Source organism: Trichechus manatus, unplaced genomic scaffold, assembly GCF_000243295.1.
Source record: "Trichechus manatus latirostris isolate Lorelei unplaced genomic scaffold, TriManLat1.0 scaffold00105, whole genome shotgun sequence".
NCBI classification, from domain to species: domain Eukaryota; kingdom Metazoa; phylum Chordata; class Mammalia; order Sirenia; family Trichechidae; genus Trichechus; species Trichechus manatus.
In genome coordinates, this window is record NW_004444041.1 from 9,592,185 (window position 1) to 9,601,473 (window position 9,289).

The window sequence follows — 9,289 nt, forward strand, 5'->3', positions numbered from 1 at the left end:
CTCTCCATTCTCTGTCAGTTTTCTCACTCCATTTGGTGCTTGGCTGAGTTGTTTATCTCTTCATTTGATGTTTTAGGGTATCAGGATTGTTGTTTTCTCTGTGTGGCTTAGTTTTTCGGATCTTTGCTGTGGAGGGACGGCGTGGTGCTTTTGCCTAGAGCAGCATTTTGCTGGAAGTTACTCAATTTCTTAATGAAAACTGGTACTCATTCAACAGAGCTGTGTTTTCTATTTGCTGTGCCTTAGCTCCCCTTGGATGGGGAACTTCTTGAGGGCAGACTACGTCTTACTTATCTTCTAACTGTAGGAACACTTAATATGTTGCTGTTGACATGATGGTTATCTTATAAATATTTGATAAATTCTTACATTCAGTGACATATAAATAGTATGTATGGGGTTTGCTTGGTCAATAACATCAAGGATTAATTACCAGTGGTAACACATTGTGCAACATAACTGTGGCAAAGTGAAAAAATCTTATTCAAAGATGCCAAGGGTCAAAGCCACCATTTTGACTTTAAAGATAGGGTGGGAAGAGATAATTATGGTTAGATTTTTCCCATGTAATAATGTGGCTTTAAAGCACTTGGCACAGTGCTCAGAGTCCATGCTAATCAATGGCACTGCACGTATTGTCAATGTTACTATACTGGATTGTACAGTTTAGCTAAAAACAGAATCTGAGAGGACAAAATAGGGAATATTTAAGTCCTTGCCTCATTGCTCTTGGTCTCTAGCAGCTTTGCTCTAATAGAAAGCAACACTCCCCACCACCGCCTCCAGTTGGTGATGCCTTCTTGGTGACAACTGGAAAATATGGCGACAACATTTGTGGTCTGAGGCCTTCTCCACTACTGCAAAATGATATCTATTTTAAGATAACTATAGCATCCATACTTATGGAATACTTAATTGTCTTTGAAAACGAGTGTGGTGTTTTACTTGTGTTAAAACAGAACATATTTTAGAAAATACCTCATTTACAAGGGCCAACCCCAGTTCTCCCATCAAGTCACCACATTTGTTTATGACTCCTCTCCCTAAAGACATCTTCTCTTTAGTCAAGCTAGTCCTGCCATTCAATAGTTAGTGCATATCAGGTGCTAACAATAAAGGATACAGTGATGAACAAGACCTGGCTTAGCGCTGGGAAAACACAGCTGAATTTTCAGCTCATTAGTCATTAGTAATTAAGCCTTAGGCCCTTACCATCCATTAGCGAAGCTAGTTTGGTGCAGCTGTCACTGTCTCCTCTTTTTTTTTTTTGGTTTCAATTGTTGGTTTTCTTTTTCTGACTGTCATTTCCTGGCCTGATTCCTTTTTTTAAACTATTTGTTGAAAATTTACCATCTATTAGGCACTATTCTGAGGACTAGGGGATACCTCAGTGAATTAAACGGACAAAAATCCTTATCTACAGGGAGTTTACATTCTAATGGGGCAGGCACAATAAATAAGCTACAAATAATAATATGGCTAATGGTAATAGGCGCAGTCGAGTAAAATAAAGCAAGGAGAAGGATGAGGAGTTCCACCTGGAAAGCAGGGATTATAATTTTAAATATGGTGATCAGGGAAGGTATCACTAAGACATGTAAGGTAGACAAGGGATAACTCAAGTGGATGCCTAAAATATACTTGACAGACAGAAGGGACAGCCAGTGCAAAGGTCTTGGGGCAGGAGCAAACAGCAAATCTGTGTGGTAGCTATTGAACCATAATTTTTAAAAAATAGAATTCATATACTGGAATTATGTAGATTTAAAGAAAAGTTGCAAAGATAATTCCCATATACCCTTCCCTAGCTTCCCCTAATGTTAACAACTTACATAACCATGGTGACTTTTTTTGTCAAAACTGAAAAATTAACATTGTAAGCCACAATTTTGAAGCTAAGAAAACTGTGACCATTAGGGGTAAATTTATTTGCCCACAGGTACCATAACAAGTTGGTTGCAGAGTATCACAATTCAGGAATCCTATCAGTTCATCTTCTTTCTAGTCAAATCGCAATGACAGAAACATTTCCAAACATTCATTTTCAAAATGCTCTTTCTGTAGTCTGGGTTTCTCTTAAAAATCAACTATCAAAACCCAGTTGCCATAGAGTCGATTCCAACTCATGCTGGCCCCATCTGTGCCGAGTAGAGCCCTACTCCATGAGGTTTTCATGGCTATGACTTTTCAGAAGCAGATCACCAGGTCTTTCTTCAGAGGCACCTCTGGGTGAGTTTGAACCACCAACCTTTATGTTAGTACTCAAGCACTTAACTGTTTGTGCCACCAATGACTGTTGTTTTAAAAACAGTTACTTTCAAACTTATCTTTAAGTAATCGCCTTTACTTTGAAGGGGCAGAGAAAATAATGTTTATTTTTGTTTTCATTCTCTGCCAGATATTATATTACTAGCAAACACTCATCACAGAAAAGATCTGCACATTTGGAACATTTGTCTTTTTGTAACAAGTTCAGTGTCAGCTAACTAGTGGAAATCTGTGCGGTTTAACAGATTCCTAAGGTTTCCTCTTTCCTGAACCTAGTTCCTTCTGAATAAACAAACACTGCTGCCATTCCCCAGACTTTCCTACCCAGAATCATTCATTCATCCAACAAATGTTTATAAAGCAACTATTATATGTCAGGTACTGCCAAGGGCTTTATATCCTTCTCGGGAAGGGCACTGGCTAAGACTGAAATGATTCTGCGACAGGCAAGTGAGTGGTACAATGAGTTATGTGCAGCAGGAACCCACCACAGAGAGGGTGAGGAGGGGGGACACTTCCCAGGAGAGGTCTCTTCTGAGCTGGGCAACTTGGAATTAGCTAGATAAAAAGGGGTGAAGAAAACATTCTCAGCAAAGGGATCAGCATGTTCAAAGTCATAGAGGCATGAAACAGCAAGACAATAAATCCGGGAAACTCCAGAGCAAAGTGTGTGTTTGGAGTGTTAGGATATGAGGGTTGAGCAGTGTTATTCCAAGTGTGGGTCTTGGACCAACAGCACTGGCATCACCTGTGAGCTGCTGGTCAGAAATGCAGACTCATAGGCCCCACTCCAACCTACTGAGTCAGAATCTCTGGTGATAAGGCCCAGAAACTTAAATTAAAAAAAAATTTTTTTTTACAAGTGTTTTAATAAGCTCTCCCTGCTGATTCTTATGCATGTTAAAGTTTGAGACCCACTGGGGCAGAGAATCAGACTAGGCATGCAACAAGACCTATAGAACTCCAAAAGCTGATCTGAAAAAGTCAACCCATGGATAACAAATTCTAGAAGATCCCAGCTTTTATAACTGGCTGGGCCTACTCTTTAAACTTAACAACAACCAGAAGGAATCCAGCTGTATAAAATGTAATCATAGAAGACATAAAGCAAAACAGGTGACTTCTAACAAGATGCCTTAAGAGCCAGACCCTGTTTTGTCTATAAATCAAGATCACATTTATTTTTGAGAAGGGAACGGTGTGTGTTGTCTGCCTGGGTTACCAGAACACCTAATGATAGCAGCATCCACATCATTGGTGATAGCAGATATGGTCTCCTGCTCAGGGGGATTATCTCATGGCTGAATAGTTTTGAGCCAGCTTAAACAAAACAGAACTGACTTACCTCATTCTTCAATCATCACTAATTAAAGACACCCTCTGCAAGAGGTAGGTGGGGACTTTGCTTTATTTTAAAGTTGCAAACAAGCCCTGGACTGAAGACTGCTCAGAGATCATTTCTGTTTATGAATATACAACATGGATACAGCTTTACAGGCCTTCAGAAACAGCACGACTGAAACTATCAAAGTGGAGTGTTTTGGAATAGTGCTTAGCCCTTTCCTCTAAAATCCTGATGCCATCTCAATACCCAATTAGACCAGTGCGCTCTGTGCCATCTTCCTCCTCCTCTAAAATCCTAATGCCTACTGAATGGAACTGGTAAGGATGGAGCTAGTAAGGCCTATTGTTGGTTGCTACCATTTTACTGAGCACCTATGGGTTAAGCCATCACTCATCTGTCAGTTTATTATACTATGGTGGCTTAAGCTATGCCATCAATACTTCAAATACCAGCAGGGTCACCAATGGGGAAGAGGCTTCAGCAGAGCTTCTAGAATAAGACAGACTAGAAAGGAAGACCTGGCTATCTACTTACAAAAATTATCCAGTGAAAACCCTACAGATCACAACAGAACGTTGTCTGATGTGCTTGCTTTGGGCACATCATCAGGAAGGATCAACAGCTAGAGGAAGACATCATGTTTGGTAAAGGTGAGGGCCAGCGAGGGCAAGGAAGAACATTGGTGAGATGGACCGGCACAACAGCTACAATGATGGACTCGAACATACTAACAACTGTAAGGAAGATGCTGGACTGGGAAATGTTTCATTCTGTTGTGCTAAGGTCACATGCATTGGAGTAGATTCAATAACAGCCATCTTTCTAGCTATCTATGAGCTAAGCACTATTCCAACTACTATAATAATAACAGTTACCTCTTCCAACACCCTCATTTCCTGCCAGGCACTGAATGTTTATATGTATCATATAATTTAAAACAATCCTGTGCTTTAGGTATTATTATTATACATCCATTTTATAAATGAACAAACTGAGCACAGAGTTATTAAGACAGTTGTCCAGGGTACATGTTTGTAACCACCATGTTATATTGTCTCACCAGGTATTCTACGTTCATTATTTAATTTCATATTCAAAACAACCTTGAAAGATAGCCATCAGGGGCAGATTATCCAATAGGCAAGTTAAGCACGGTGCTTTCCTTGCTTACCAGGTCATCTGTAGTGAACAATTTCATATTTTTTCACCACATCAAAGATTCTGCTTCTAGGTATGGCTGGCACCTGTCCCTTTCCCACCCCACAGCACCCTCCTATAGAATCAAAGCCTCTGTTCAAATGTACAATCCCTGACAGGGGCGGATGACCCAGCAAGCAAGGTAGGCATGGGCTTACCTATGCTTACTTACTAATCTTTAGTGAACAATTTCACATGGGTTTTGATCTTTGCTGTGGTGAAGCTCATGTGAAATTGTTCACTACAGATGATCTGGTAAACAAGGTAAGCACAGTGCTTACCTTGCTTATTGGATAGTCTACCCCTAATAACCATTATTAGCTCCATGATACAGATGAAGAAATTAAGGATCAGGGAGATTATAATTTTCCCAAGCCCTCCTAACAAATAAGTAGGATGGTCAGTATTGAACCTGACTGTGAAGCCCCCTTCTTTCCTCACACCATACTGCTGCTAGCTAAAAGGGGGCTTGATAACAGAGAGGGGTCCTGTTCGGTTCAAGGTAGTTCATTTCTGTGAGTTACACCCAAAAGTGGCTCAGGTTACAAAAGGACGTGGTTCTCCGGGCAGGCAAAACTGTGTGACACAACTAGGGGTCATGGGTCCCTGCAGGACCCGTGTGAAAAACAGATGGCTACTGAGTTTACCAGTGTCTTTGGAGGAAATGAGGACTTGGGAAGAAAGGTGAAGCTACTGCCCCCCACCCCCACCCCGTTAGCAGAGCCTGCACACAGCTTTTCCGGTTGTGAGGCTGCCCTTTCAGGCAGGCTCTCACCTTGCATTTGCGAGCATGTTGGCTGGGGCTAGGGGTACAGCCCGTGGTTGCAGGCCAGAGGCTAATGGTTCCCTCATGGGCTATGATTTCAGCTGCTTGCTGCTGCAGCCAAGTGAGCTGTAAGACCACAGAGGACAAACTTTTTGCCATCCTATTTTTCTCCGAAATCTAGGCTGATAGAAGTAGAATAAACTTCCAGCCAAGGCTAAGCCTACACTTAGGTACACACACACATACACACACACACACACACACACACACACACATTTGTCAATGACGTCAAATGTATTCTTGACTAATGATTAGTGGGACTTTCCAAGAATCTGGCAATATAACACTTGAAGGAGTTTTAACCCAGCCTTAAGATTAATGAGAGCTATTAACCTCCTTATGTTATCATTTTTGCCAAAATAATTAACCATGAAGCATAAAGGGGTTTTCCTTAGGGAGTTTCTAAGAAGGGATCTGATCACTTTATCCATCACTAAGTTTGTAGTGCTAAGGAGAAACAGCAAATATGCGTGTATGTATGTGTGTGTGTGTATCTATATATATATTTATATACATATATATATAGTTGTTGTTGTGTGCTGTTAATTCCAACTCATAGTGACCCCATGTGGCAGAGAAGACCTGCCCCACAGAGTTTTCTAGGCTGTAATCTTTACAGGAACAGATTGCCAGGTCGTTCTCTCAAGGGGTCACTGGTGGGTTGGAACCACCAACCTTTCAGTTAGCAGCCGAGTACTTAACCATTGTGCCACCAGGGCTTGATACGTAAATATATATATATATGTGTGTGTGTGTGTGTGTGTGTGTGTGTGTGTGTATATGAAATATATATAGATAAATATATAAACACACACATCACTGTAGACCTTTCTACACTTAGGTGGGGGGAACTATATGAGGAAAGAAACAATGATTAGTCTGATTTGATGATTCACTAAATTTATCTGGTGTTAAGAAGGCCTAGCAAAATGTACTTTTGAATAAATTTTTAAAATATAATTTTATACAATTTTAATCAGTGCTCATTATGACGAATTTTAATGGCCTGCTAATAAAATTTTCCCAGCACAGTAAGCTGTGTGCCGGCAGATGTACTGATGTAGCCCCAGTGCTTAGCAGAGTGTCTGGCACAGGGCTGATGCCAAATGACTACCTGTTGAGCAACCGTCTTACTAGGGTCCCTTCCAGCTTACCACTTTGATAATGATGATGATGTTGCCAGCGCTACATACTCGGGAAGCAGTATCCATAAATCCTCCCAGCAATGCTACTAAGTAGTTAAAATTGGAGCCCTGGTGAAATAGCGGTTAACAGTTCGGCTGCTAACCAAAAAGTTGGCAGTTCGAATCCACCAGAAGCTCCTTGGAAACCCTACGGGGCAGTTCTACTCTGTTCTATAGGTTGCTATGAGTCAGAATAGACTCAATGGCAATGGGTTTGGTTTTAGTTAAAATAACTACCCTTATATCACAGAGCCTTGGCACACCATGGTTAAAATGATCAACTGCCAACCAAAAGTTCAGTGGTTCAAAACCATCAGTGGCTCCTCGGGAGAAAGATGTGGCAGTGTGCTTCCATAGAGGTTTACAGCCTTGGAAACCCTATGGGGTCACTATGAGTCAGAATCAACTCAATGGCAGCGGGTTTTGGATATTACAGTTGAGGAAAATGTGGGTTGTTAATGAGGCTAAGTAACATGCCCTGGTCACACGGCTAGAAAGTGGTGGAGCTGGGATTCGAACTGAGATCTCCTTGGTTCCAGAGACTGAATTCTCTGTTCTAACCTGCCTGTCTATAGTTAGCGGTTGGTTTGGAATGGTACACTTGAATTCTGCCTGAAGTAAACAGGAAGAGTTCTTTAGGTTGCTTCAACACCTATTTTTGACAAGTGTGTGGCAAGAGAGAAATGTTTCTATTTAACACCACACTGCAGTGGAGGTCTTATTTTTGGTGACACGGCCCTTCAGAACTCACCACTGGTAAACCTAAAATGACACCAAAGTTCATCTGTAAGTTCCTTTTTGGGGGACCGAGAACACATTTTTCAATAGAAGCTTTGTTACAAAACAGTGATGAGGTTCCCAGACTGGTTCATAAAAGCCAATTTAATTTATAATTAAAATAATGTGTATCTGCAGTGATAAACTAGTAATTAAGACAGATGGAAAAGAGTACCATTCCGTAAGATGTAATTTATAAAATTAAGTTTGGTGTACAAGGAAATACAGACTGAACACAGAAAAGATTGTGTAAAATCTGAAGGAAACTTATGGATGCTTTTAGAAAGGCTTTTAGACACAAGTAACACTGGCCCTTTAATTTCAATTTCCCTTCAAAACCCAGCTTGCCTGTTCTCTGTTCCTTAGATACAGGTGGTATTATGGGCACTCTCATACTTGACACCATCATTAGATTGATCTGGTGCACATTTAGGACAAGAGATGAAGAGAGATAAAAGGGAAGGAGGAGGAGAGCATTTCCCGGTGGGCGTTGGGCTAGCATGGGGTGATAAGAGGAGATGACACGGCAACAGGAGAGGGCAGCAAGGTGGATATGTGCATATAGATGAGAAATTACACACATGAACTCCACGTGGGGAACAAGAAAACAAGGGAAGGACAAAGTGAGTGCACACCTCTTGAGGAAGAAATGCAGCTGTGGGGAAGAGAAGTCAGGAGTGTATGTGTGTGTGCATGACAGTGCCTGTGTGATGGTTTATTTGTAAGCTCAGTTGTTTACTTATTCAATTTATCTTCAGATGTATCTGTGCTACAGATACAAAGTCCAGGTCCTCATGGAGCTTACATTTTAGTGGAGGTAATAAACAATAAAATAATAGACTGTGATAACTGCTGTTGTTGTTAGTAGCTGTCGAGTCAGCCCCTGACTCATGGCGACCCCATGCACACTGGGATTGAACCATCGTGATCCACAGGTTTTTCGCTGGCCAATTTTCTTAAGTAGACTGTCAAGCCTTTCTTTCTAGTCCATCTTAGTCTGGAAGCTCCGCTGAAACCTGTTCAGCACCATAGCGACATGCAATCTACCACTGCCAGATGGGTGCTGGCTGTGCTTGAGGTGCATTGGCTAGGATAGAAATAATCAAAGCACTCAGAGAATAAATAACAGGGGCAACAATCTGAAAGGGAAGTCTCTTAGAGGGAATGCTATTTAAACCAACATATACAGAATGAGGAAGAGCTAGAAGAATACCTTTCAGGCTGACAGACCAGGAAGAGCCAAGGACCAGGAGAGGAAAAAAACCTGGTGTGTTCTAAGAGTTGGACAGATGGCCAACGTGACTGGAACTCCGTGATTAAGAGGGAGAGAGGGTACAAGGAGTGGAAAGGAGAAGGCAGAAGTGAGTCCATGAGTGACCCTGAGGGCCAAGCTGAGGAGTTAGAATTTAATTCTAAGTGCAGTGCAAAGCCACTGGGGGCTTTCAGTGGAGGAGGTGGCATGGCCAGAGGAATTTCTATAAAGATCATCTGGCTGTTGGGAAGAGAATGTTATTAGAGGGTGAGGAGTTGGCTGTACTCATCATGGCAGCACATGGTCCTTCTCTTCCCTGTTATGGGCACACATTGGCTGGCCAGTTAAGACTGAGACTTGTCATTTGGCCTTTTAGAGCTGGAAGGAAACTCAGAGATGCTAGTAATATAGCTCTGAGGCTTTTGGATTTCATAGAGAAA

General features: G+C 41.5%; 1 protein-coding gene across 1 annotated transcript in view; it reads right to left on the minus strand.

Annotated features, from left to right (window-relative positions):
- The window catches only part of PARM1 (prostate androgen-regulated mucin-like protein 1), a 116,118-nt gene that overhangs the window by 8,412 nt on the left and 98,417 nt on the right, over positions 1-9,289 (minus strand). The window lies entirely within an intron of this gene.